Source organism: Dermochelys coriacea, chromosome 2, assembly GCF_009764565.3.
Source record: "Dermochelys coriacea isolate rDerCor1 chromosome 2, rDerCor1.pri.v4, whole genome shotgun sequence".
In the NCBI taxonomy this organism is placed as follows: domain Eukaryota; kingdom Metazoa; phylum Chordata; order Testudines; family Dermochelyidae; genus Dermochelys; species Dermochelys coriacea.
The window spans coordinates 269,419,990-269,446,888 of NC_050069.1; the positions used below are offsets into that span (position 1 = coordinate 269,419,990).

A 26,899-nucleotide genomic window follows, 5' to 3' on the forward strand; every position below is an offset into this window, starting at 1 on the left:
TTTTTAACGTTTGCTGTCTGGTCACCCTAGCTGCAATACAGAAGTGAGGCTGGTATAGCTAGGGCAGGGAGGGATGATTTTTTTACTGATAAGAGTTACACTGGTATAAGCCCTAGTGTGGACACAGTTGTACTGGTGTAAAGGTGCCTTATAGCGGTATAGCTTATTCCCCTTTCCAAACAAGCTATACCAGTATAAGCACTTTTATGCCAGTATAACAGCATCCACACAAGGCGCATCATCATGCTAGACTAGTTAAAACGATAAAACCTTCTGGTAGAGAAAAGCTCTTAGGGTCCCATAGCATGGGGAGCAAAACCAGGAGCCATAGGGCTATACGGGCAGGGTAGGGCTACCACTTGCCTAGATTTTCCCAGCATTGTATCTTCTTGAGGTAGCTGTGCCAGGAAATCTGTAAGGGTGCTCAGTACACACTCCAGTTGTCTGGTTTTATAGGCTCAGGCTCATCCCTAATATCCTGGGTTTTTTTGTACATCAGAGGTGGCAACATGAGGGCAGGGAGAGATCTGGGGGGCTTAGGGATATGGGGGTGGAAGGGAAGAGAAGACGTGGGCTAGGGTGCTTGGTGAGATTGTGGGGTTTCATCAGTAGAAAGTGGGAATGGGTAATCTCTCAGGAAGTATAGATGACTGACTAAAAGGTCTGTAAGGGAAAATGATTGTGGTGGGCGGGCCTCATCATCAGGCTGGTATTAAAGGACAGGGAAGAGGACACATCTCGCTAAAATAGCTGGCCCCAATCTTGAGAGGAGGAGGTCATCTGTTACCATCAGGATGGCTTAATGACAGCCTGTCATCATGAGTCATGGCCTGGCCTTTCAGTGCTAGAAGCATAAGCCTCCATCCACTTGAGCTAAGTAAGACAAGAACAAGAGGACAGTCAATTAAATTAAAAGATGGCAAATCCAAAACTGAGAAAAGGACATTTTTTTTTTACCCTACATATAGTTAGACTGTGGAACTCATTGCCACAGAAAGTTGTTGAGGCCAAAAACATAGCAAGATTCAAAAAGGGATTGGACATATATATGGATAATGAGAATAGCCAGAGTTACCATTGTGACGTTGCACTCCGTATGATTTTATGAAAATATGCTAATGAGTGTGAATATAATTTAACGAATATGCTTCATGTAAAAATCTCTTGTAAGGTATCATTACAAAGTTTATAATCTACTGAGTGTGGTCATCCTATTTCTATACATGTATCATTATTGTATGTGAAACTAGAACTATGAAATATAACTCTGAGGTCCTATTGTAATTATGCAAAGTGTGGGCCATTAATGGTGGTTTGGAATCTTGATAGCTCCCATCAACTAGGACAATTGGTTGTAAATGGCTCTGATTACCTGCAAGCCTTCCTGTGAGTCAGGCCAGGAAGAATGAAGGCTTCAGGTCTCCCAGCACATGTGACCATGGTACTGGAATCCATCTTAAACCTGATGCTTTTCTATTTAGAAGGAAGGATGGGGACCCAGAGAGCCAAAAGATTCCTGCCTTGTGCCAAAGCCATAGAAGGGGTGGAACTGAACAAAGGAGGTTCCAGTCATGAGAAATCACCTAGTTATCACCTGAGCTGGAACTAACAAAACCTGTACTGGGGAAAGGATTAAGCCCAGACTAAGAAGGAGTCTAGTCTGTGAAAGAAGCTTATTGGAACATCTCTCAGGATGAGATTTACCTGTATTCAGTTTCTTAGACTTGTGTGTTTTTGCTTTATTTTGCTTGGTAACTTACTTTGTTCCATCTGTTATTACTTGGAACCACTTAAATCCTACTTTTTATATTTAATAAAATCACTTCTGCTTATTAATTAACTCAGAGTAAGTAATTAATACCTGAGGGAGCAAACAGCTATGCATATCTCTCTATCAGTGATAGAGGGCAGACAATTTATGAGTTTGCTCTGTGTAAGCTTTATACAGAGTAAAATGGATTCATTGGGGATTTGGATCCCATTGGGAGCTGGGTGTCTGGGTGCAAGAGACAGGAGGACTTGTAAGCCATTTTCAGTTAAGTCTGCAGCTTTGGGGGGTGTGGGTCAGACTGTGTTGCAGCAGATTAGCATATCTGGCTCAACAAGACAGGGTTCTGAAGGTCCAAACTGGCAGAGAAAACGGGCTCAGAAGTAGTCTCAGCACATCAGGTGACAGTCCCAAGGGGGTCTCTGTGACTGAACCCATCACAACCAGAATTAATTATAACAAAATTTTGGAAGGGATATTAAACTTCATGTTTCAAGGTTTAAGCAAGGGGTGGGGAACCTCCAGCCCCCAGGCCAGAGCCGGTGTCCTGCTTCATGTCATCTGGCCCGTGGCAAGTCTCCGCACCTCAGGCTGGAAGTCTCGAGCCTTGACGCCCCCTGGTGGGGTTGAAGCAGTGAGCGCCAGCTCGCCCCGCTGCAGGGAGAGGGTTGCCAGGACATTAAAAATCTGGTCAGCACGTCCCTGCAGCCCCTAGGTGCAGGGGTGATTAGGGAAGCTCTGCGTGCTGCCCCAGCCCCCTGCTCTGCACCTCCCATTGACTGGGAACCAAGGCACCGCACAGAGCCCCCTGGCCCCTTCACCTAGTGGCTGGATATGGTGGGCACTTCTCGGAGCAGCGCAGAGCCTGGGCAAGCAGGGAGCCTGCCTTAGCCCCGCTGCGTCACCAACTGGGAGCTGCCTGCAGTAAGCGCTGCCAAGCCAGAGCCCACACCCCGAACCTCCTGCCCCAGGTTGGAACCCACTTCTGTACCCTAATTCCCTCCCAGACTCCACACCCCCACCCGCCTCCCAACCTGCTGCCCCAGCCCTGAGCCTCCTCCCACACCCAAACTTCCTCCTGGAGCCTGCACCCACACCCCAACCCACTGCCCCAGATCTGAGCTCCCTTCCATACCCAAACTCCCTCCCAGATCCTGCACCCCACACCTCCTCCCGCACCCCAACCCCCTGCCCCAGCCCTGAGCCTATTCCTGCACTCCAATCCCCTTGGCCCCAGCCCAGAGCCCCTCCTGCACCCCAAACCCTTCATCCCCAGCCCCACCCCAGAGCCAGCTCCCCCAGCCAGAGCCCTCACCCCCTCCTGCATGCCAGCCCCCTGCCCCAGCTTGGAGCCCCTCCTGCACCCTGAACCCCACATTTCTGCCCCACCTCAGGGGAAGCCCCAAGCTTCTGCACCCCCACCCCCGCAGGGCTGGAGCAGCGAGCGCCAGCTCACCCTGTGAGGAGGAAAGCTCCCAGCCTCCATGCTCCCCCATGGGGCTGTGTGTGGCCTGCAACTTATTTTTTCTGTGGGTCAGTGGCCCCGATAGAAAAAAGTTCCCCACTCCTGGTTTAAGCCAATCTCTAACTATTAAAAAGACAGGATGAGCCCTAATGTGTGGGGGAAGGTATCTCACAGCTCACTATTGTGGGGATCTTACACCTTGCCCTCTAAAGCATCAGGCATTGGCCACTGTCTGATCTGCTGGATCAGAAGGACCTTGATCTAATCCATTGTGGCAATTCCTATGTTCCTGTGTAGACTCTGACCCACTATGGACTAGCCCCTAAAGGGTGACATGTAACAGAGACTGAACAGTGGGTTACAGTGGCATTGGTTTGGGGAAATAAGTGTCTCTGACCATCAGGCCAGCCCTGGATTTGGCTCCAGGGGCACTTCATTTTGTTTTGCCAAGTTCCAAACTGGAGTTTAAAAAAGGGGAAAGTAAGAGTCCTTCAAGGCCAACCTTTTAACCCATTGCTTGCCAAACAAGAATCAGGCCATTTGTGCTGCACTGAGCTCAAACTTTGCCCAACCAAGTGGTGGCATTGGCAACTCACCATAATCCCTGAGAGAAAAGGCTGGCAGTTACTACGCATCTTTAATATTGTCAGTGTGACCAATAGAGGCAACATGTCCCAGCATCCAATAGTCAACCATAATGTAAACATCCATACTGCAGTGCATGCTGGAACTTCTAATTTCCAAGATCCACCTTTCCACATTAAAGGTGAAGACAGCTGAAGGCCCTCTTTGTAGAATGTGGTAGGCTGCCTTTAGCTCCGGAGCTTTATTTTGGCTCCCCCTGATATGAATTACACCTGTTTCTTTGATATGTAGCCCCACTGACCAAACCCAGGATATAGATTTCCAGTCACTTTCTTTTCATGAAAATTGAGTGTGAGGTAATGACAGCCACTTGCAGATTGGTCCTCCCTTTATTCCCTCTTTAGGACTTCCTATTATAGGTGTGTGCCATGTCTACACATACACTCTGACCTGGGCTTCCTAACCCCATTGTGTACAATGCTCCTCTGTAAACTCAGAGCTGGGCTTCCTAATTCCATTGGGTCCTATCTTGCTCCCATTGAAGCCTACTGGAGTTTTATTATTGACTGTAAAAGGAGCAGGATTGAGCAGAGGGTTCCATACCTCAGCATACATCTAGAGAATCTAGTACATTTATCCCTGGTTAGAGGGCACTGAGATTCAGCAGGAAAATATACAACTATGAGCTGTATTGTTCTCATCTGCACAGCATGAATCCAGTTGTGCATGCAGCACTCCCTAAACTCACGAATGCCTGACCCAGCATGAACTGGTAAAACCTAGCATGGATTGTCTTTGGTGGCTGTTCAAGGTTATGCTCAGGACATTGCAGCGACAACCCTAGTCTGGCATATCCATCCTCCCCAGAAACATTAGTGGCCCTTTTTCCTTTTCTCTCTATCTATGTTTAGTGTCACTTCTGGAGGGCCCTACTTTAAATCAAAGCTCCCTGATGCTTTAGCTTAAGGAGAGGGCTCTGCTCCTTGCTTTATAGGGGGAAATGCTAAAAACAGACCCTCTCTTTTGTTTCTTATGTGACTCCCCTGTGCAAGAACCCAGAACTATTTCTTCTCTTTCCTTTGGTTTAGTCTCTTTAGATGGTTCCCTTACTTTTCTTCCCACTTTGATAGTCGCCTGGTGCTGTCTTTCCAGGGCCCAGCAGATTCAACAATCCCTCTTTGAGCCAGGAAGTATGCGATCTTGGGTCACTCACCATCACCTGAGTCATCTGATGGGCCAAAGATTCCTGGAAAGCACTACAAGAGCAGCTGTTCACATAGCACCTCTCTCTAACAGGCCACCCCTAGCAGAACCATTCTACAGCAGGAAGCCAACGATTCAGTGAGTGGGTATGGAACTGCCTCCAACAGGTCAACTGTCTTCTAGTTCAAAGTGTGGATCCAACCATTAACATGCAAGTCACTTGTGAGCTCTGAAGTAGTTAAAACCTAAGAGTCCAATCCTGCCCAGTTTTCAACACCCTCAGCTTTAATTTGGGAATCAAGGATCAGGCCCACAGGGTCCCTCTACAGTCAAGTCTCATGAGCCCTGCCTTTAAACTAGGTCTGTTTGTTATGATGCAGTCTGTGCAGCCTTGAGTTACCTTTTCATAAATACGGTAACAGCTTGAGGGCCCATGTTTGATTAAATAAGGAAAGAGACATACAGTACATGCCTATATGATATTCTGTCTTTAGCAATTCTGCTATTCTGTTGATTTATATCTGGAGATTAAGGGATTTCCCTTTCAATCAAATTATTCTCCTCAAACTACTAAATGGGGGAGAAGGGAGCTTTCCCATCATGTTTTCAGCTCTACATAACCATCCCTTGAAAACACCATTACCTGCTTCTCCTTGACAGTGTTAAATGTACATCTCACAAATGATTGCTAATCACTTTTGTTATGATTTGTTATTTCTATAGCATGATTGGTGTGCAGCTGAAGTCACGCTGGAAGACAAATGACAGAGTAGAGTGATCTCTCTGTGCCCCGAGGAGCTTCCAGTCTAAATTAGACTGGGAACATAACTGGAAATGACAACTGTCTGTGTGCTGAGAGAGAGGAGGAAGAAAAGTACTCTTGGGGGAGCTCCCTTAGGCCCTCCTTCTGCAAAGAGCTTCGTGCAAGCTGAGCCCTGCACCAGCAGAATCGGGGATTAAGTTTGTTTCAATTTTGGATTTCTCTTTCTTCCCCAGTATGATAAGCACAGGACAAGGAGTAGAGACCATCAGAGCAGAGACTGGTGATGGACGGGAAGCTGGAAGAAGTGCACATGCAGATAGCAATGCACAGCGTTTGTCCTTCCCGTGTACCTGATTCTGATCTCACTTAAAACAGGTTTTACACTGGAACATAGGAATTGCCATAAGTAGTCAGACCCCAGGTCAATTTAGTCCAGCATCCTGTCTCTGACAGTGGCCAGTACCAGATGCTTCAGTGGAAGGGGCAAGAACCCTGCCATTGCCAGATACAGGATAATCGGCTACCCCACATTAGACCGCCTCGTGAGCTCTGATATTTGAATTGGCTTAAGCCCTGAAACGTGAGGTTTATTTTTTAATACAAATAAGTAATAATAATGTTATCGTGGCACATAGGAACCCTAGTCATGGACCAAGGGCCCATTGTGTTTGGTGATGTACAAATATGGAACAAAAATGTGGAAGGAAATGGGAGAAGAGAAACCCAGCATCCCAATTACAGCGTGATACAGGGCAGTGGGTGTGAGACCAGGAGAAGCCTCCATAAGAGAGGGAAGCTGCAGAGGCAGTGTCAGAAAAAGGAACCCAGGTGTCAGAGAGCCAGGAGCTGTCAGGAGTTAGATATGAAGACGTCATAGATGGCTGAGATCTTTTTAGAGATGCAGCGAGTATTCCAGAGACAGGAAGAGAAGGGGAGGAGTGATGGAGGAAGAAAAGATGGTAACTGGTGTCAGGTTAGGGATGACAGCATGAGAGGGGTGGAGGTGGTGGCGGGGTTACGTGTGGAAGGGGGAGAGGGTGGGGATGCTTGGAGGGCCAGTGTTGGGGCAAATGTCATCAGGCAGAGGAAGATGTGATTGTGGGATCTGGATTTATGCTGATGGTAGGAGGGGGGAGATTGGGATGCAGAGGGGGAGGTAGAGCTGGTGGGAACCATAGATAAGTGAAGTTAATAAGGATTTGGAAATGGAGCAAATGAAGCGGGGGGGGGGGGGGAAGAGAAGGAGGATACGATGATGCAGAAGAGGGATGTGCTAGAGACATGGGTAAGAGGCAGATGGATAAGGGCAAACACACACACACACAGAGTTTGAAAAATTCTGTTATGGTGCCCTTGCAGAAGCTCCCTCTCAGGTAGTTGGCACGTTCCTTCCAAAATGTTAATTCTGGATATTCTTGAGCCATATAAATGTCCAATTGAATATTTTTGATCTCAATTACTTTCCATGGCAATGAGTTCCACAGTCTAAAAATATACATGTGATAATGTATTTCCTTTTAATTTCACTGAATGTCCCCTTCCTTATGTGCTATGAGATGGGGTGATCAAACGCTCCCCATCTACCTTCTCTAAACTATTTATTATTTTACATACTTTTATCACGTCACTTCTTATTCACCCCCTTTCTAAAGTAAATGATCCCAGTCTTTCCAATCTCTTTTCATGTAAGAGTTCGTCCAGGCTGTTGGTCATTTTTACCATAATTCTCTGAACCCTCTTTAATCCTGCAGTATCCTTTGTGAGATGTAGGGGTAGATTCCCCAAAGGGTCTTAGGCATATAACTGCTACTTTAGGCACATAAGTCCAACATTTAGGAACGACAGATCCAAAAGGTGGCAGCTGAGTTGGGGTTAACCCATAAAGACCTAAATTCCTCCTGGTGGGTGTGATACTGGCAGACCAGGTGCCAGCGCTTGCCAAGGTCCCTAGGCCTCAATTAATGAATGCTGACCAATACGTACCTGGAAACTAGTCCAGGTATTGTATTACCTGTATTAAACTAGTATTGTTAAAAGATGTTAAGTTTATGAAAATGTGTTTAGACTTTATGAAATGCTTGTAGGATGCTGCATGTATTAATCTCACTTATTACATAGGGTACAGATGTTATAAGATTATATGGCACGTTTGCATTGTAAACCTCGGTAACTGTGTAACTCAAAACAGGAAAGAAACATTGACTAATGTAAAATGCAGGACTTCCTACAGAAGGTGGTAGGACCTGCCCACCAGGAAGGCCCACCTAAACCAAATGAGCCATTGTGAAATATCAAAGAACAAAGACTTTGTTAACTGCCTTTCCTCCCCATCTCCAAAGGGGAGACCTGCTAGTGAACTAATCCCATCAGCTTCAGCTCTGGGAAAAAGGGAGTAAAAAATCTCTGGGAAGAAACAGGATCTCTGTGCTGCTCGGACTGTAGGAGGGCAAGATTTCTAAGCCTAAGCAAGAGATCCCCAGCTGCTTAGCCTGGGTTAGCCCTAATGGACAGGCAGAGATTGTTTATTATAGAAGCTTCTACCACCTTTTGGAACTTGTATTCTTTATGAAAATATGCTTGTGGTAGGAATATGACATAACTAAGATATGCTTTATGCAAGATAACCTTTCAAATGATGCCTTGTAAGAGTTATAATTTACTGAATATGACTATCCTATTTGTATCCATGTATCACTTCTGTATCTGAAGATAGGAATATTGACTATATATCTGTATTTCAAACTATGCTACTTTGGGTGACGCCCCCTGCTAACACTTAAGGTACAACTATGAAAAAGCCTGACAGTGCTGATGGCCCCTGAGCAAGACACAATGGACTGTAAAAGAGCTTAGTCTTCCTGTAACCTGTGGGTCAGCCTGTGAAGAACGGCTACAGGGGCCCTACAGAGGCAGGTGACCATGTCACCCAATACTGGAACCCATCCTGAATTCTGTACTTTTCCACGAGAAGTGGCAGGGTGTGTCAAACTAGGAAACAAAGGACTCCCACTTTATGCAAATCCTATTTAAGGGTGGGGAAGTGAGATAATCCAGGTCATCAATTCTCCCGTTACCCCACCCAAGATGACAGCAGGAAACAATTAAGACTGAACTGGGGAAAAAAAAACTGGGTGTCAGGCCTGTGAAGATGATTAGAACCACATTTAGGGTGAGACCTTGCATGTAACCAGTTTCTTTAGTGTATTAAGCTTAGTTTGCGTGCTCTGTTTTGTCTTCTTAGTAATCTGCCTTGTTCTGTCTACTACCTCCTTAACTACTTAAAATACACCTGTTATAGTTAATACATTTATTTCTGGTTTATAATATAACCTAGTTTATATGATTTCTAACTAAGTTGTGTACACCCTACTCCACACTGAGGGAAGAGGCAAATTTCATATAGTTTTGGGTTTGTACTCCAAGGGGGAAGGGATGGACATCTGGGTGCTGTAGCAAGCAGATCTCTGTCTGTTTGTGCAGCTGGGTGTGGCCCTGCCTGTGTGCTTGGCTGGGATGCCTATCCCAGCAATACCAGGTAAAAGGGGGCCCAGGCTAGCAGAATAGTCTGACTCAGTGGCATCCCAACACACCAGGTGACACCCCAGAGGGTCCAGCCCATCACAAATACATCTTTAATTAAATTATAGGACTGGCTGAGAGCATTGTCTTTAGCATGCAATCTGAGGTGCAACTGACCTGGGGTAAGTGACTGGTCCTTTGGAATTAGGAATAACCTGAATATTATTGTGATTTTTGGTGTAAGGGACCATCTACCACAAAGATAAGCTTGTCTAGGTGGCAAGATAGACTGAAGTACTCAAGAGGACTGTCAGTGACTCCACGTTAAGGCTGGTGTAGTGTTTGAGGAGTTCACACTTGATGCTTGATTGGTGAAACGTAAATACAACAACCAGTTTGAGGTTTGTACCCTGATTTGTAGCAGTCTGCCTTGAGGTTGGTACGCACATGCTTGAGACACTCCAGACAGTGGACATGCAGAAAGCCACTGAAGTCTAGCTCCCAACTAAACCCTGGAGCAACCTCAGCTGAGGTATTCCTCTCCCTATCTAACTGGCATAGCCTGATCCAGAAAGCATTCTCAGAGCACCCTTACTGCAAAAGACAACTGGAGGAACCAGAACAGGAACTTGGCTGGCTGGCATCTGTCCATGACCTGGCCTACTACCCAGTTTTGAATCCCTGATATGGGCTAGGGACTTGATCCCAGGTCTTCTACCTCCAAGGAGGTTGTGCCAAGCACCAGGCTACTCAATAGTCTAAGGTTAGCTTTCTTGACTGCAGGTATACATTGAACAAAAGTCTCTACTGAGCTGTCTACAACAGTGGCCAAGTCCCTTTTACTTATGCTTAACACAGGGATGCTTAACAGACAGATTCAGTGCATACTTGTAGGTTGGATGGGAGCATCCAGACAGGGAACCACTACAGCAGCATGTTTTAAAGGCACTTGAGGTTACAGGAAGTGTGGTGACACCACTTCTCACTGGTCTGAAACCCCAAAATGTGACAATTTGGCACTGGGGTGACTACTTCTGGAACACCATGCCCCAGACCGGTATCCACAATTGAAGGATGTTGATAAATTGGAGGGGGTTCAAAGAAGAGCCATAAGAATGGTTAAAGGATTCAAAAGCCTGCCTTATAGTTATTGAGCTCCTTGAATCTAGCTAACCAAAAAGATTGAGGGGTGGCATGATTGCAGTCTAAGTACTTACATAGGGAACAAATATTTGATAATGGACTCATCAGTCTAGCAGACAAAGGTCTAACAAGGTCCCTGGTGCAGAGGGAAGCCACAGGGGTTTTGGCCGGTTGAGGGCCCAGCCTTCTGAGCAGGACCCAAGTGCTCACTGTGCTCCCATGACATCTGGTAGTTACAAGATAGCCTGCACATATATGCAGTTGCACAGCTATAAGGAATGTTGGTCCCAAGTGAAAAAACCTGGCATATTAAGTGTTTTCACTGGCCACCAGCAAGACAGTACAAAAACCAACCAGGTGTCATCTCCAGCAGGAGACCATGGGAATGGGGTAACGTGAGGGGCAGGAGGGTGACTGAAGCAACACAAGAGGAAGCCTGAGGGGGGTGAAGGGGAGAGAGACAGGAGTTGGAAATGGAGTGGGGTAGAATGGCAGCGGTCCCATGCTGGGGTGGTCAAGGAAATCCCCTCTGAGCAGCTGGGGAAAGGACAAATTCTCACATATTTAAAGCTGGATTTTCCACCCTGAAATCTCTCACTTTGGGGCAGGCAGATTTCCCCCTAAAGCATCAAAACCAGAAGGTAATTAAGAAACCCCACAAATTTATTTTAGAAGATCTTGCGATTTTTATGGAAATCATGATGGAGGGTGGAAGGACTCATTTTTGATCACATGAAGTTGGCAATACTGCAGCTGGCCACCACGGCAGACCTAAGGGAGCTGACCTCTGAGTTTAAGACACAGAGAAACGATCTCATGTCCAAAACTCCAGCAGAAGAGGAGAAAGTCAATAATCTGGAAGTCTGAGTCAATATTCTAGAAACCGGCCAAAGAGAAACATGCAAGAGAAAGAGGCTGAGGTGCATGGCACTGCTAGAGCAGAGAGATGCAAGTTAAATTAGATAATATAGAAAAGGGAGTAAGCAGAAACATTACAATAAATGGGTTGCTTAAAAAAAATGCTGAAGGATCAAATCCAAACTTCAATTGCAGAGCTCTCTGGAAGAGGTGAAAGTGGACAGAGTCCATAGGGTGCTATTCCCTCCACCTAATCCTTATTTACAGTCCGATTTCTTGGCCTGTTACGTCATCATCAGCAGACTAGATGATCATGATGGTCCCTTCTGGCCTTAAAGTCCAACATAACTATGTTGGTTATAAAGAAAATAGTCTGAAGTTTAGTTTAATTGGAGCGGGCATAATTCTGATAGCTGTGTTCTGTATTTAAAAAAAAAAAAGGATAATAATGAGGGAAAGAATGGGAGAGTTCCAATGATGGAGTTTGGATAAAATAGATAAGGGAAGAAGGGGGAGGGGCCTGTAGTTCTATGTAAATCCTCTCCATGTAACTCAAGTGATCAGATGGCAATATATCCCTAAGGGCCAGGGCTGAGGTCCCATGAGTGAAGAACATCTCTTGCAATGCAACTGAAGTAAGTAGTCAAAGTGTTCATGGGGAGAATACAGGGGTTTAGGACTAAACAATGCCCAGTCATTTTGGGACTGATTTAAGTGCTATTTTGGTTTTGGATTTAAATTAAGGGGATACAGGAGAAGGGAGGGAAACAATACAGGAAGTGGCTTGATGTTTATATTAAAAAAATAAAAATAAATCTGCAGCTATATTCAAGCACGCAATTGTGAAAGACACTGGCCACACAAGAGTCCATGCCAAACAGCCAAAGAACCACACAGCTTTCAAGCTTTTCAGTAAGCCAAGTAGTTATTCTCAATGGCTCTTCCCTTTAAAGAAATTCTTTGAATGGTCAAAGAGATAAATAAATAATGTAATTAAAAGGAAAAAAAAGCCCTGGCCAAAAACAAAACACTCAACTCCTTCCCTCCGGACTATTTTCCTTCAAGAAACTCTTTCAGGAGGGACAAAGGCAATTGGTTTCAGCAGACATCTTTTGCTTCAGCCAAATAAAAAGAGAGGAGAGGGCATATTGTACCTTTTAAGATTAACAAATCAATGCAAGGATAAGGAAGGACAGTTTCTCTTGTTAAAGGGCACAACTGCTTGGTTAATAACAGCAGTGATCTCAGTGTATGTTCCCAGTCAAGTAAGAGTGGGGGAGGAAAAAAAAAAACCTAGGAAAATACTGTAAACACTCTGGAGGGGGAATTATTCTAGGAGGAAGTTTCTATTGTACACTGTATCAGAGGGTAGCCGTGTTAGTCTGTAACCATAAAAACAAGGAGTCCGGTGGCACCTTAAAGACTAAGATTTATTTGGGCATAAGCTTTTGTGGGTAAAAAATCCCACTTCTTCAGATGCAACTCCATACATCTGAAGAAGTGGGGGGGTTTTCCCCCCCCACAAAAGCTTATGCCCAAATAAATCTTAGTCTTTATTGTACACTGGTTCCTTACTGGGACCGATCTGATGAAAAAAGAAAAAGAATAGTTAAGGAAACAGGTGACATTCACCTTTCTATACACCAACAATTCAACCCTCAGATTGATGGAAAGAACTGCACCCAGTGGAAAGAGACTGTACATTTATATAACTAGGAGAGATTTCATGTTAATCTCTAAATCCTTATTGAAGCAGGCAAGATCTGCAGAAATTGGCATTTTTATATGATCAAATCACGTATTGGAAGCACTATTTGATAGCTGGATCCCAAATATCACCTTTTTGGAAAGTTAGTTCTTTGCTTCTCCCAAATAAAGATTAGGTTGCAGGAAGACATTGTCCAATTGTAATAGAGACCTTGGTGGTCTGAGTGGCCTAGTGCAGTGGTTCTCAACCTTTCTAGACTACTGTCCCATTTCAGGAGTCAGATTAGTCTTGAATATTCCCCCGAAGTTCACCTCACTTAAGAACTACTTGCTTACAAGATCAGAGATAAAAATACAAAAGTATCACAGCACACTATTACTGAAAATAATGCTGGCTCTCATTTAGTCTATATGAAGTTTTAGTTTGTACTGACTTTGCTAGTGCTTTTGATATAGCTGGTTGTAAAACTAAGCAGATATCTAGATGAGTGAAGTACCCCCTAAAAGACCTCCTTGTACCCCCAAGGGTAATATACCCCTGGTTGAGAACCACCCACCTCCCCTTTTAGTAGTGGGAGCTGTGGTAGGGGAGCCTCGGCCCATCCATTCTACCAGGCCATAACCCAGGGCCCTAGCAGGGTCAACAGCATTTGGCCTCCCTTGGGGTCCTCTAGGTTACCCTCCCTGAGTCACTTCCTACTGTTACCTTGTGGGACCAGAAGCTGAGGGAAAAAAGACAAAGTCAGCCACCCAAACCATCAGCCCAAGCTGGGCTCAGTGTATAGTCCTGTCCCCCAAGGAGACTTCTCCAGCACTTTGGTCAGGAGCCTTCCCTCCTACCTCTCCTCCTCTTCTGAGCTGGGTTGCTCCCTTTTCAACCCTATCTCCAGTTGAAGCATTCTCTGCATGGCCCCAGTAGTACTGTCCTTGAACCCCTCCAGCCTAGTTTGTATATCCCATCACAGAAATATTTTCAAATTAATGCTAAAAACAATATAAAGAGCTCCTCTATGGGAGGCAGGAAAAGCAGTATTTAGGGGTCAGTTGCAAAGCCTCTCATTTGAAAAAAGAAAGCTCAGAAAAAGTACAAGAGATTTTTAAAAACCACAAGTATAACTAGTATAAGGGGAAAACTGACTATGTTGATGACAGACAACTGAAATAGCCCTTTGGTAGATAAGACAGATGTTTTATGAAAACAGAAATAAGTGATAAACTATTGAGCCAATAGCTTAAAGGGTCACAAGTGCAACACATTATTCTACCAGTTAAAAAACACCCGAGAGAAATGTGCTACTTTTGCTGCTTATCATAAACCCCTCTGTACTATACATACTCTGAGCTTTGAAGTGATTCAAAATATCTGGAGGTAGCAGGCTTCCCAAAGATGCATGAAATTGATAAAGAAACATTAGCTAAAGAAATAATAGACAAAGAAATCTTATAGCCAATAGTGAGTATGAAAAGTGGTAAAGTGCCAGGACCTAATGGCTTTCCAGTAGAATTTTAAGGTATTTAAAGTATTTAAAAGTGCAATTAGTCAATCCCTTAAGGGGTACATTTAATATCATTTGGTTAGGAAAGGAGCTTCTACAGTCTATGAAAGACACTACTGTTGTTTCCCCCGAAGTTGGAAATGACCTTCTCTCATGCAGCTCTTGTAGGCATAGGCAGCTGGTAGCTAGCGCTAGATGGGGCTTAGCTCACTCTCCCATCTATCTCTGCCTTTTCATTTTATGAGCAATCCCACTGCATGCCAAGCTCGGCAGGTGAAGCCCCATGGCCAGTGGTACCAGAGCCTGAAACGGAGCAGGGCATCATGGGAGCAGGGCCCTTTCAGCACACAGACAGGCATCAAGTCAACTTGAATCTGTAAGCAGCAAGAGCCTGCAGGCTGCTGCAGGGTGAGTGCAGGACTGGCTAAGCACACCCTGCCCCAAGAAGATTTTCACCAGCCAGCTATGCTTACAAGTGAAATCATGATATAAAAATTTTAGCAAAAATACTAGCTAATCCATTGCACTCCATGCTTTCAGTTCATATAAACCCAGAATAAACTGGATTCATTACAAATATTAGCTGACACTTGTTTAGTCTTAGAGTGCTGTATTTGGACTCATTCATAGTTCCAGCTCAAAAAGAGATGCATGTCTTTGCTATCACTTGACACAAAGAAAGCTTTGGATGAAAATGTTTTGTCCGATATGGACATTGGCTCCCAGTTCCTTAAATGGACAAATGCTCTTTCCACCATCCCAAAAGCAGCTGGTCAAGTTAAAAGGGTTAAATCTCCCCCATTTGAATTACACAGAGGGACTAGGCAGGGGTGTCCATTGTCTCCTTTACTTTTTGCATTGGGCATGGAGCCTTTGGCACAGAGGATAAGGAACCATGAATTTATTGCAGGAATTAAATGTACAGGAACACATCAGAAAATAGCTTGGCAGCTGGTGTGCTGTGATCACTACCCATGCTGCTGACCAATATTGTTCCCTTGTACTCCCATGTCCGTCTATATCCATCTCTTGTCTCTTTTCCTATACTTGGACTGCAACTCTTTGGGGCAGGGTGTTTCTTTAGGTTTATACAGCATCTAGCACAATGGGGTCTTGCTCCATAACTGGGGCCATAGGCACCGGCTTCCTCCAGGCCTGTGAAGTGCTCAACCTCCTGCTCTGCCCCAGGTCCCACCAACACCCCACCCCTTTTCCCAAGTCCCCACCCTGTCTCTTCCTGCCCAGTTCCACCCTCCCCCCTCAGTGTGCCCCATTCCTGCTCCTTCCCCTCCCAGCATCTCCTGCATGCCATGAAACATCTGATTGCAATGGACAGGGGGTGCTGGGAGGGAGCGGGGGAAACTGGCTGCCAGTGGGTGCTAAGCACCCACTAATTTTTTTCCCCCATGGGTGCTCCAGCCCTGCAACACCTACCGAGTCAGCACCTATGACTAGGGCTGCTAGGTGCTACAGTAATACAAATAAATAGCCATATATGCTGATGGTATATTAGATACAAATACTATCTAAAGAAATCCATGACTTTGTGAAAACATCTGACTTAAGTAAATTATGACAAATCTGTAAGGCGAGCCATAAATTTGCTAGACTAGGAGAAGTAATCCTTCCAGAAAATATCTGGGTACAAAAGGACCACAAAGTCTGTAAGATACCTGGAAATTCAAATCTAAAAAAAAAAAAAAACCTAGAAGAGCTATTTGATTTAAATGTGAAACCACTTACTACTTCAAAGTTAAAAAGATGTGGAGTGCTGGAGGAAGTATGGAATTTCTTAGTTGTGAAGAAAGGCCACAGTCAAAATGAAAGTTTTGCCAAGAATCTTTCTTGTTTCAAAAATCTTCCTAAAATCCTCCCAGATAACACTGTAGGAGGAATACAGAGAATGTTAGAATTTTTACAGAATACAAAGAGACCAAGAGTGAAATCAGATACTTTGTATCAACCCAGTGAAAAAGGTGGACTAGCTGTTCCAAATATCATCTGGTACTATCAAAACAGACAGCGGTGGACTGGGCGTACTCTAATCCAGCCATACACGGTCTATACTGAACAAGACAATTGAAGCAGTGTCAACTTAGCTAGGTTACCATGGATCAATAAAAGAGTCACTCCCTCCAGCAACTTATATGTCCTTTAATAAAAGCTACTCTCCAGGTCTAGCATGGAACTAGAAATAAAGAGAGTTATTTTCCCTCGCTAATGGTACCTCTTACAAATAATCCATATTTCAACCCACATCATGAACCAGAGAGTTTTAAAGATTGGGGAGTCATGGAATACATATGGTTGGCCGCCTGTTCACCAAAGACATTTTTCTAATGTTTTTAGAAATCAAAACTAACTTGAACTGGTCCTGTCTCCCAATATACCAATATCTTCAAGTTAGGCATTATGTTTCTCAACTTTCTAGAGAAACAGTTTTCTACAGAAAACTAGCTTTTATAGAAAACATGGCTTCTAGTCAATCATGAAGCAAAACAATTATAAGTGGTTTATATCCATTTTTGCAAACCATTTTCCTAAAAAAATATATGTCCATATGCAGAGGTGAAAATAGGCCAATACAGGGTACCAGCCAGGCCCTTTAAATTCCTGCTGGAGCCCCAGGCTAGGCAGCGCTGAAGGGCTGGCTGAGGGAGTCTGGCCTCAGCCCCACCCCTTCAGGGGGCCATGAGCCATCTCCCCCCCACCACCTTGACCAAGACCCAGTCGCCCTGCGTACCGGTAAGTCCTTTAAAGTTACTTTCACCCCATCCATGTGTGACACAATGGGAAAAGGAACTGGATAGACAAATTACTCCAGAGAAATGGGCTTTGATCTGCAAAAAGAGAATCAGCAACCTCAGTCAGTAGCACAATACAAGAAAATTTCTTTAAGATACTCTTTCAGTGGTATCCCACACCAGTCAAGGTAAAAACATAGAGAGATGGAATGGGGATAAACGTTGCCAAAATAGGAGATTTGAAGAGAATACAAATTGTTGGATAGTGATCCTTTGGTGACCCTCCTGGCACCTCCTAGCAGAAATGGTCACACCCAATGAAGAGCTGATCTCTCATCTACTGGTAGTGGCTAGGCTATTACTGATAGCCTCTCACTTGAAAAATAAAAGTGTCCCAAACTAGAGGCAGTGTGACAGGGTGTGGGTAGCCCATCTAGTGCAGGGTGAGTGCACCTCATTAATAAGTCCACCAAACTGGCCTTGGCCTCAAGGCCTACTGGTCAGAGTCAAAGCAGCCCTCACTCTCAGGGCTATAAGGCCTAATGGCCAGAATCAATATGGCTACCTCCTCTCTCAGAGCTGAGTGGCCCAGCAGCCAGTCAGGCAAGTGAGCCACCACCAGGCCCTCCCTACTCCACCATGTCCCAGCCCACAGCCCTATCAGCAGCAAGGGTCTCTGTCACTGAGTCAGCAGAGATCCAGACCAAGACACACTGACTGTTCCCATGCATACAGCTGCCACCTCTCCCTGTGCTACTTCCTATCTCATCCCTTGTAGTCAAGCCCTGGGCACCTCCAGGGCCTTCAGCACAAATGGCTCCCAACAACCCTGGGTTCTCACAGACCTCCGCGGGTGTCTGGGTCTCCACCTGGGCTTCAGCATTTCTGGTTCCCACCATCAGAGCCTCCAGCACTTTCCAGAAAGGCAACTGGAGCAAACATCCTTCCACCTCAGCTGTCCACACAAACTGAGCTGCTCTCCTCCCTTTTATACTGCAGCTACACTTGGAGCATGCCCAGTAGGTCTGAGGAAGTTAACCCTTTCCCATCCAGAGCAGGGTGAGTGCACCACCTCACACATGGCTCCAAAACTATTGGGGTGGTGTTGTTATGGAACAACTGATGGATCAATTACATACCCAGCAAACCAGACAGAGGACAAAAAGATACTTAGGTATCTGGTTACCACTTATGCAATACTCAGACAAAAGTACATTAACCTGCAAAAAAACCCAGCACACCTGTCCCATTTTTTAATTAATATTCAGGTTGATAGACATGCCTGGCTTGATAAATCTGAGTGGAGTCAGTAGTTTCTCTCAGTTTAATAAAATCATCAGCAACAAAATGGCCTGGGTGATGTAAAGAGGCTCATTCTATATACTCTGGGAGCCCCCTGGTTAAACAGAGAGATCTGATTATTATATTCCTGCAGATTCTCTCAACAAAGAGATGAGCTCACTCTTGTAATGACACATCTTCCCTCTGTTTACCTGGCAATGATTTGCCAACTTGTTAAAACTTCCTAAATAAATCAATAGATATGTAAGCAGGGGAATAGTCCTGCTATTGTGGGGAACTTTCCTGGCTTCTGCACTACCCCGGTGAAATGGGCTAGCAAAAGGATCTGAGTCCTCGCTCCCACTTCCTTTACCCAGTGGCCTCCCTGCCCTTGAGGACTCCCCTTCCACTCTCCTGTCAGGCAGAGTCCTCAGAACCCCAACAAGGCTGGGCCCAGGATTCCTGGGGGGCTCGACCCCAAACCCTGCTGCGGTCACCTAGGACAGGGGCTAGGGTGTCCCCACTCTGGGGTGCTCTCTGAGCACTGGGCACTTCAGTGACCCACAGACCATTACAAGTTAAAGCAAATGCAAGTTATTTAATCAACAATTAATTTTAAAAAGAATAAGGAAAAATGGGAAAGGTTAAAGGAAACACATGAACCCGCTCGGTGGCAGGGAACATCACAGACAGTGTCTCTGGAATGTCCGGGCAGTTCACAGTCTGCTCCTTGTAAGCCCCAGGCCTCCTGCTCAGGCCCTGGCTGTGCTGCACAGATGCTGCAGGTTGGACACTTGCTCTGGTGGTGGCCACATGGTCTCAGGCTCTAAGTGGTAGGACCCTTCTTCCCAGTGTCACCCCCGCCCTGTCGGGGTTATGATCCAAGCCTGGCCTGCAGAGCCCCTTGGCTGAGGAGTCTCCCTGTGCTGGGCCTGCTGCCCAGGTCCCCCTCGGTCTCCCCAGCTGCTCACCACACCCAGCTCCAGACTGCTCCAGCCCCAGCTGCACCACTCTGTCTCTGCACTGCTGCTGCTCTGCCTCCAGCTCCCTGGGCTGCTTCTCTGGCCCTCTGGCTCTGGTTGCTGTAGCTCTGCTTCCAGGGCAAGTCTGCTCTCTCTGGGCTGTGCCTCTGGCTGTGGGGCTGCAGCTCTGCTCCCAGGGCAGGGTCTGCTGTCTCTGGATCTGGCACAGCTCTGCTCCCCAGCTCAGCTCGAGCCCACTCTGTCTGACCCAGGCAATTCCAGCTCACACAGAGGATGGGATCTCCATGGCCTCCTGACTCCCTGATTAGCCTGCCCTCCCTGTCATTCAGGCTGACCTGGAGCATTGGCTTCTCCCCATTGTTCCTGGGGGCTGCCAGTCTCAGGGTCCTGGTTTCCCATAGACCCTTCTCCTTTTAGTACTGGGAGCTAGCCAACCAAAACACCCCCACTGAATGTTAGTAAGGGGGCAACAGTCCCCTTACAGATAGATATAACATATCTTCAGCTAATGCTTTTTATATCAATACCATAGATTTTTTGCAAGAGGGTACAGTATAGAATAGTATTTTTACTATTGTTTTATTTTAATTGTATAAAGTATTATTGCAAACCCGTATGTAGGAGTATGATGGGAAGGTTAAAGTTGGTGTGGCACTCCAGCAGAAAAGGGCGTAGTCTCCAGTCTGTTTCTAGGTGGGTGGGGATATGGTAAATAGGGCAGGCTTAAGGCTAGGACTGAATTTCACATGGAATATATCCTGACCAAGATTTTCAAAAAGGGACTAGTTGTTGTGGGTTCCTCCATTTTTGGGGTGCCATTCATGAGATGCCTTGAAGGGGCCTGATTTTCAGAGGGCAGGAGCTCTGCTTTTTGTGAAAATGAGGGTCTTATAAGGTTCTTTCAGTGAAGCACCCAAAATCACTAATAATAAATTAACAGTAACAATCACTTCTGAAAGTCTTGGCCTCTGTAGTGTGTAGCATTTAAATTCTCATCTCTAAGAATGCAGGAAATCCAGCTGGTTTACAGAAGGAATATACTTCTTTGCATTGATCTGGCTTTTGTGTGCATATGCTCTAGGGCTTTGCAAGCTCTACACCAGAGTCCCGTTCATGCTGCTGAGCCCTGAAGAGGTTCCGCATTTTGTTCTTTTTAATTTAACAGCTTCTCCTTCCAGACATATTGTGATGTTTTGCTACAGATGCTTTCAACAACCTGATACTATGACTCAGCCTAATTTCCTGCTTGATGAGCTGTGTATTCAGAGAGCTGGTTCAGAGATGCAATTCCAGTTAGGCCCAGCCTGCACTGGGACCAGAACAGGGCTAGCTACTGTACAGAGATGGCGTGATTACACAGGGGACCGCAGCACATGATGCCAACAACCAGCCCCATTTGTAAATAACAACTGAGTTATTTATGAGTGGGTGGGTGTCTAGAAAGCCACATATTTTTGTCAACAACATAAGAAAGAAAGAAAGAAAGAAAGAAAGAAAGAAAGAAAGAAAGAAAGAAAGAAAGAAAGAACAAGCCTCCCACAGTGAAGGAGAATAGTCTTCCTAACTACACTGGTATCTTCTGGATCTCAAGGATGAGTAACTCTAGGGAAAAAAGACATCTAGGCCTGGATTCAGAAACAAAACAAAAGAAAAACCCTATTCAGCAAAACACATAGGCTTGTACTCAACCTTAGGCATGTGTTACATACTTTGCTGAACTGGGCTGGATTTAAACACATTCTTCAGTACCTGGCTGAACTGAGGCCTTACTAACAGGACCGCAAGAGTGAAGACTAATCATGTCTACATAGGGATAAAAGCTCCATGGCATGGCCGGGGCTGGCCCAGATCAGCTGACTCAGGCTTGCGGGGCTTGGACTGTGGGGCTAAAAATTGCTGTGTAGATGTTTGGGCTTGGGCTGGAGCCTGAGCCAAAACCAAAACCCAAAGTTGAATTTTTCTGTAGTGTCTTTAAGGAGGCTGTGACAGTGATTTGCACTTCTACTGAAGACTTTATGGTCTGCATTCTGACATCTATGCTCAGCCAAAATTCCTACCGAAAGCAAGCAATAGTTACAAGATATATATAATTGGGTCCAATCTACCCAGGCTAGCCTCACCAGCCAACCTCATTCCATTTTCAAGGTCAGATTTCATGACACAGCGAATGTCCTTGTGCAGACAGGGCCTAAGGGAATTGTTTTCAATGAATTCTAGTTGCCTTTAGGATGCAAAGCAACTGCTAATTCACAGCACCGAACAATACTACTTAAGAACATCAGATTCAGGAAATCTGGGTTCAAATCCCTGACTCCTAGCGTCACCATGGCCAAATCACTACATCTGTGTCCCAGTTCCCCATCTGTAAAATGAAGATAATAACCTTGCCTTGCTCTCCTATTTTGTTTGTCTTGTTTATTTAGACCAGTGTTTCTCAAACTTTTGTACTGGTGACCCGTGTCACACAGCAAGCCTCTGAGTGTGACCCCCCCCAATCAATTAAAACCACTTTTTTATATTTAACACTATTATAAATGCTGGAGGTGAAGGGGGGTTTGGGGTGGAGGCTGACAGCTTGCGACCCCCCATGTAATAACCTCACAACCTCCTTAGGGGTCCGGACCCCCAATTTGAGAACTCCTGATTTAGACTGTAAGTGTAACCTATGTGCCTAATAGGGAGATATCTCTTTAAGAGATTTCACCAAGAAGGTTGGTGGTGATTGGACATTTAACATAGTGAATGCCAGTGAAAATGAGGTAGGATCAGAGTCTAAAATAGGTAAAGAACAAGTCAAAAATGACTTAGACAAGTTAGATGTCTTCAAATCACCAGGGCCTAATGAAATGCATTCCAGACTACTCAAGGAGCTGACTGAGGAGATATCTGAGCCATTAGCAATTATCTTTGAAAAGTCATGGAAGACGGGAGATATTCCAGAAGACTGGAAAAGGGTAAATATAGTGCCTATCTATAAAAAGGAAAATAAAGACAACCCGGGGAATTACAGACCAGTCAGCTTAACTTCTGTACCCAGAAAGATAATGGAGCAAATAATTAAGTAATCAATTTGCAAACACCTAGAAGATAGTAAGGTGATAAATAACAGTCAGCATGGATTTGTCAAGAACAAATCATGTCAAACCAACCTGATAGCTTTTTTGGCAGGGAAACAAGCCTTGTAGATAGGGGAGAAGCGGTAGTTGTGGTATATCTTGACTTTGATAAGGCTTTTGTATGCACCCAATGAAGTGAGCTGTAGCTCACGAAAGCTTATGCTCTAATAAATTTGTTAGTCTCTAAGGTGCCACAAGTACTCCTTTTCTTTTTGAGGATACAGACTAACACGGCTGCTACTCTGAAACCAACTTTTGATACTGTCTCCCTTGACCTTCTCATAAACAAACTGGGGAAATGCAACCTAGATGGAGCTACTACAAGGTGGGTGCATAACTGGTTGGAAAATCATTCCCAGAAAGTAATTATCAGTGGTTCACAGTCATGCTGGAAGGGCATAATGAGTGGGGTCCCCCAGGGATCAGTTCTGGGTCCGGTTCTATTCAATATCTTCATCAATGATTTAGATAATGGCATAGAGAGTACACTTATAAAGTTTGCAGATGATATCAAGCTGGGAGGGGTTGCAAGTGCTTCGGAGGATAGGATTAAAATTCAAAATGATCTGGATAAACTGGAGAAATGGTCTGCAGTAAACAGGATGAAATTCAATAAGGACAAATGCAAAGTACTCCACTTAGGGAGGAACAATCAGGTGCACGCATACAAAATGGGAAATGACTGCCTAGGAAGGAGTACTGCAGAAAGGGATCCAGGGGTCGGGGGTCATAGTGGATCACAAGCTAAATATGAGTCAACAGAGTAACACTGTTGCAAAAAAAGCAAACATCATTCTGGGATGTATAAGCAGGAGTATTGTAAGCAAGACCCAAGAAGTAATTCTTCCTCTCTACTCCATGCCGATTAGGCCTCAACTGGAGTATTGTGTCCAGTTCTGGGTGCCACATTTCAGGAAAGATATGGACAAATTGGAGAAAGTCCAGAGAAGAGCAACAAAAATGATTAAAGGTCTAGAAAATGTGACCTATGAGGGAAGACTGAAAAAATTGGGTTTGTTGAATCTGGAGAAGAGAAGACTGAGAGGGGACATGATAACAGTTTTTAAGTACATAAAAGGGATCGTCCTTCAGGATAGGTTGTAGATCCTTGATGATGCACTGGAGAGGTTTTAATTGGGGGCTGTAGGTGACGGAGGATGATCCCTCTCACAGACCTTGGGAGACAGGCCAATCCTTGCTAACAGACAGCCCCCCAACCTGAAGCAAATACTCACCAGCAACCACACACCACATAACAAAAACACCAACCCAGGAACCAAACCCCGCTACAAATCACGGTGCCAACTCTGTCCACATATTTATTCAAGGAACACCATCATAGGACCTAACCACATCAGCCACACCATGAAGGGCTCGTTCACCTGCACATCTACCAATGTGATATATGCCATCATGTGCCAGCAATGCCCCTCTGCCATGTACACTGGCCAAACCAGACAGTCTCTATGCAAAAGAATAAATGGACACAAATCTGACATCAGGAATTATAACATTCAAAAACCAGTTGGAGAACATTTTAATCTCTCTGGTCACTCAAAAACAGACCTAAAAGTGGCAATTCTTCAACAACAAAAACTTCAAAAACAGACTCTAACATGAAGCTGCAGAACTGGAATTAATTTGCAAACTGGATACCATCAGATTAGGCCTGAATAGAGACTGGGAATGGTTGGGTCATTAAAACCTAAACTTAATTTCCCCAATACTAATTTCTCCCTACTGTTACTCACACCTTCTTGTCAACTGTCTGTAATGGGCAACTCTCTTACCACATCAAAAGTTATTTTTCCTCCTTTGGCATCCTGCTGTTAATTGATTTATCGACTGACCTCACACTTGATAAAGCAACCCCCCATCCTTTCATGTATTTATACCTGCTCCTGTATTTTCACTCCATGCATCTGATGAAGTGGTTCTAGCCCACAAAAGCTTATGCCCAAATAAATTTGTTAGTTTCTAAGGTGCCAGAAAGACTCCTCATTATTTTTGCTGATACAGACTAACACGACTACCATTCTGAAACCTATCACTTAGCAGAATATGCATCAGTCATGAATTATATTATAATACATTCATGATTTTGGACAATATAATGTAGGTTATGTAATTATAACACTTCCGCTCTAGCTTGCCTTCATTTTAGTAACTATGTTTATATTATGGACATATGCTAGTAATTTATGTGCAATGTACTATTTATTGCATACACTGTGTCAAGTACAACATAGTAAACATGAGTGATCATTGCATTAGATACACTGTCATGTATAGACACAATGTGATACTGTATTTATTGCATACAGCATTAGCATAGCTTCTAGTAAATACAACTCTTGTTAGTGAATTGAAGGATCCTTCACTAATTTCTTGGAGAAAACCCAGTTCACCCATGTGCAAAGCACAGCACAAGGCCTATGCACCACATAAGCCCTCAAAAGATTGACCAAAGCCCCACTCCACCAATGAGTTCTGAATGGTGTAGACCCTGGGGGTCATGTTTGCTTATGCTAATTAAAAATGTGTTGAAATGCAAGCCAGGAGCATATCTTTAGGCCTGAAGTTTGGGTTTCAAATTAGCTAGAGTTCAGTTGTTAGCATGAATGAATAAGAGGTGTTAATAGAAGTTACTTCAGGCATAACCTTGGGTCATGTAGTAAACATGTTTTTGTTTTAGCAGGTGTTGTGTAGGGGCAATTTTGGATGTTTTGGAAAACTGTTAACCACAGATTTTACATTAATGCAAGTGATCATTGGAACGATGTTTGATTAGAAGATATTTGTGTTTGGGGGTATGGAAGATTAAATATGGTAGCAGAAGAATAGCTATGGTAAAAGATAGACTTAATGCTAATTAATTAAGAGTGCTATTATAGTTGATTATAAAAGCGTAGTACACTCATTTTAGGTCAGTGTACTCATCCACCATCAGGGTACTGTTACAGAAAGGATTATATACCCATTCTTCTCATCCAGGAACTAATAAACCCTGAATGCACCATTTCATCTTTGGGTGCGAGTATAAATGCAGTGTATGGTTATGCTGTAATGCCTGTTTGCGCTAACTAATGATTTTATTTTAAATAAAGTATTTTAATTCTATCACTCATTGCGTCATTCAGTCCTCCACTAAATTAAATTATCTGTAACTGCCCCAGCAGCTTGAACCTTAAAGAGTTCAGTTTGATTTGATTCCTTAGCTTTAAACTATTAATTAGGAACCCCTAAATCAAGGTTACCAGGGGCAGACCCCTGCACTTGTGCAGAGCCCCAGTGAAATTAGTAAGGGCAGGTCTCCACCAATGCAAATGTTGCATTGGTGGAGCCACACAAATGCAGCTGTGTTGCTGTAGTGCTTTAATGAAGACGCTATAAGCCAGCGGGCGAGAGCTCTCCTGTCGGCTTAGTTACTCCACTTCCATGAGAGGTAGTCGCTATGTCAGTGGGAGGAGCTCTCCCACCACCATAGTGCTGTCTACACCTGCAGTTAGGTCAGTATAATTATGTCACTCAGGCGTGTGGATTACTCACACCCTTGAGTGATGTAATTATACTGAAATAATTCGGTACTGTAGACCAGGGCTAAGGCTCCATATAGGCACAGGTGGCACCATGCTCAAAGCTCATTTCTTGATCAGGGCTTAAGGCTTAGCTACCCTGCATCCTATGTCGGCAAAATGTATGTCGCTTAGGGGTGTGAATACTCAATCCCCCTGAGCAACATCTGTTACACAAATCTAAGTGCTCCCGCCGACATAGCTTATGCCACTCGTGGGGGTGGGATTTTTATGCCAACGGGATTGCTCTGTCCTGTCAGCATAGAGTGTCTTCACCAGATGTGTTGCAGTGGTGCACCTGTATGGGTACAGCTGTGCTGCCACGCCACTGTATGTGTAGACATGGCCTAAGTGCTCCTCAAGTGGCACAGAGCCCTTGTACCTGTCCTGTGAATAGCGTAAGTCATTTTATTATACACTTGTGTTAGAGCAGCGCCTAATGACCCCAATTAAAGATCCGGGCCCTACTTGCTCGTGCTGTACAAACAAATACAAGGAAGACAGTCCCCGGCCCAGAGAGCTCCCAGTTTAGATGTCAGATAGGACAACACAGACAAATCGGGTGCGTGGTGACAAAATGAACTGAGTTTAGCCATGAAAAGTGGAAGTCTGAGATGCACCTTCCTGTGTCTCTGGCTATTGTTTATACAGGATTATGCAACCGTTTGTGTGTTGTTTATATGCACTGATCTT

At 44.6% G+C, this 26,899-nt stretch overlaps 1 long non-coding RNA gene across 1 annotated transcript; it reads right to left on the reverse strand.

Annotated features, from left to right (window-relative positions):
• Positions 1-537: 537 nt before the first annotated feature.
• Positions 538-18,201, reverse strand: LOC119850418. The gene is made up of 4 exons (XR_005290846.2): positions 18,097-18,201; positions 17,251-17,347; positions 16,251-16,390; positions 538-873 (listed from the first exon to the last, which is right to left on the reverse strand). It is a non-coding gene; the product is annotated as an uncharacterized LOC119850418 (long non-coding RNA).
• Positions 18,202-26,899: the final 8,698 nt, after the last annotated feature.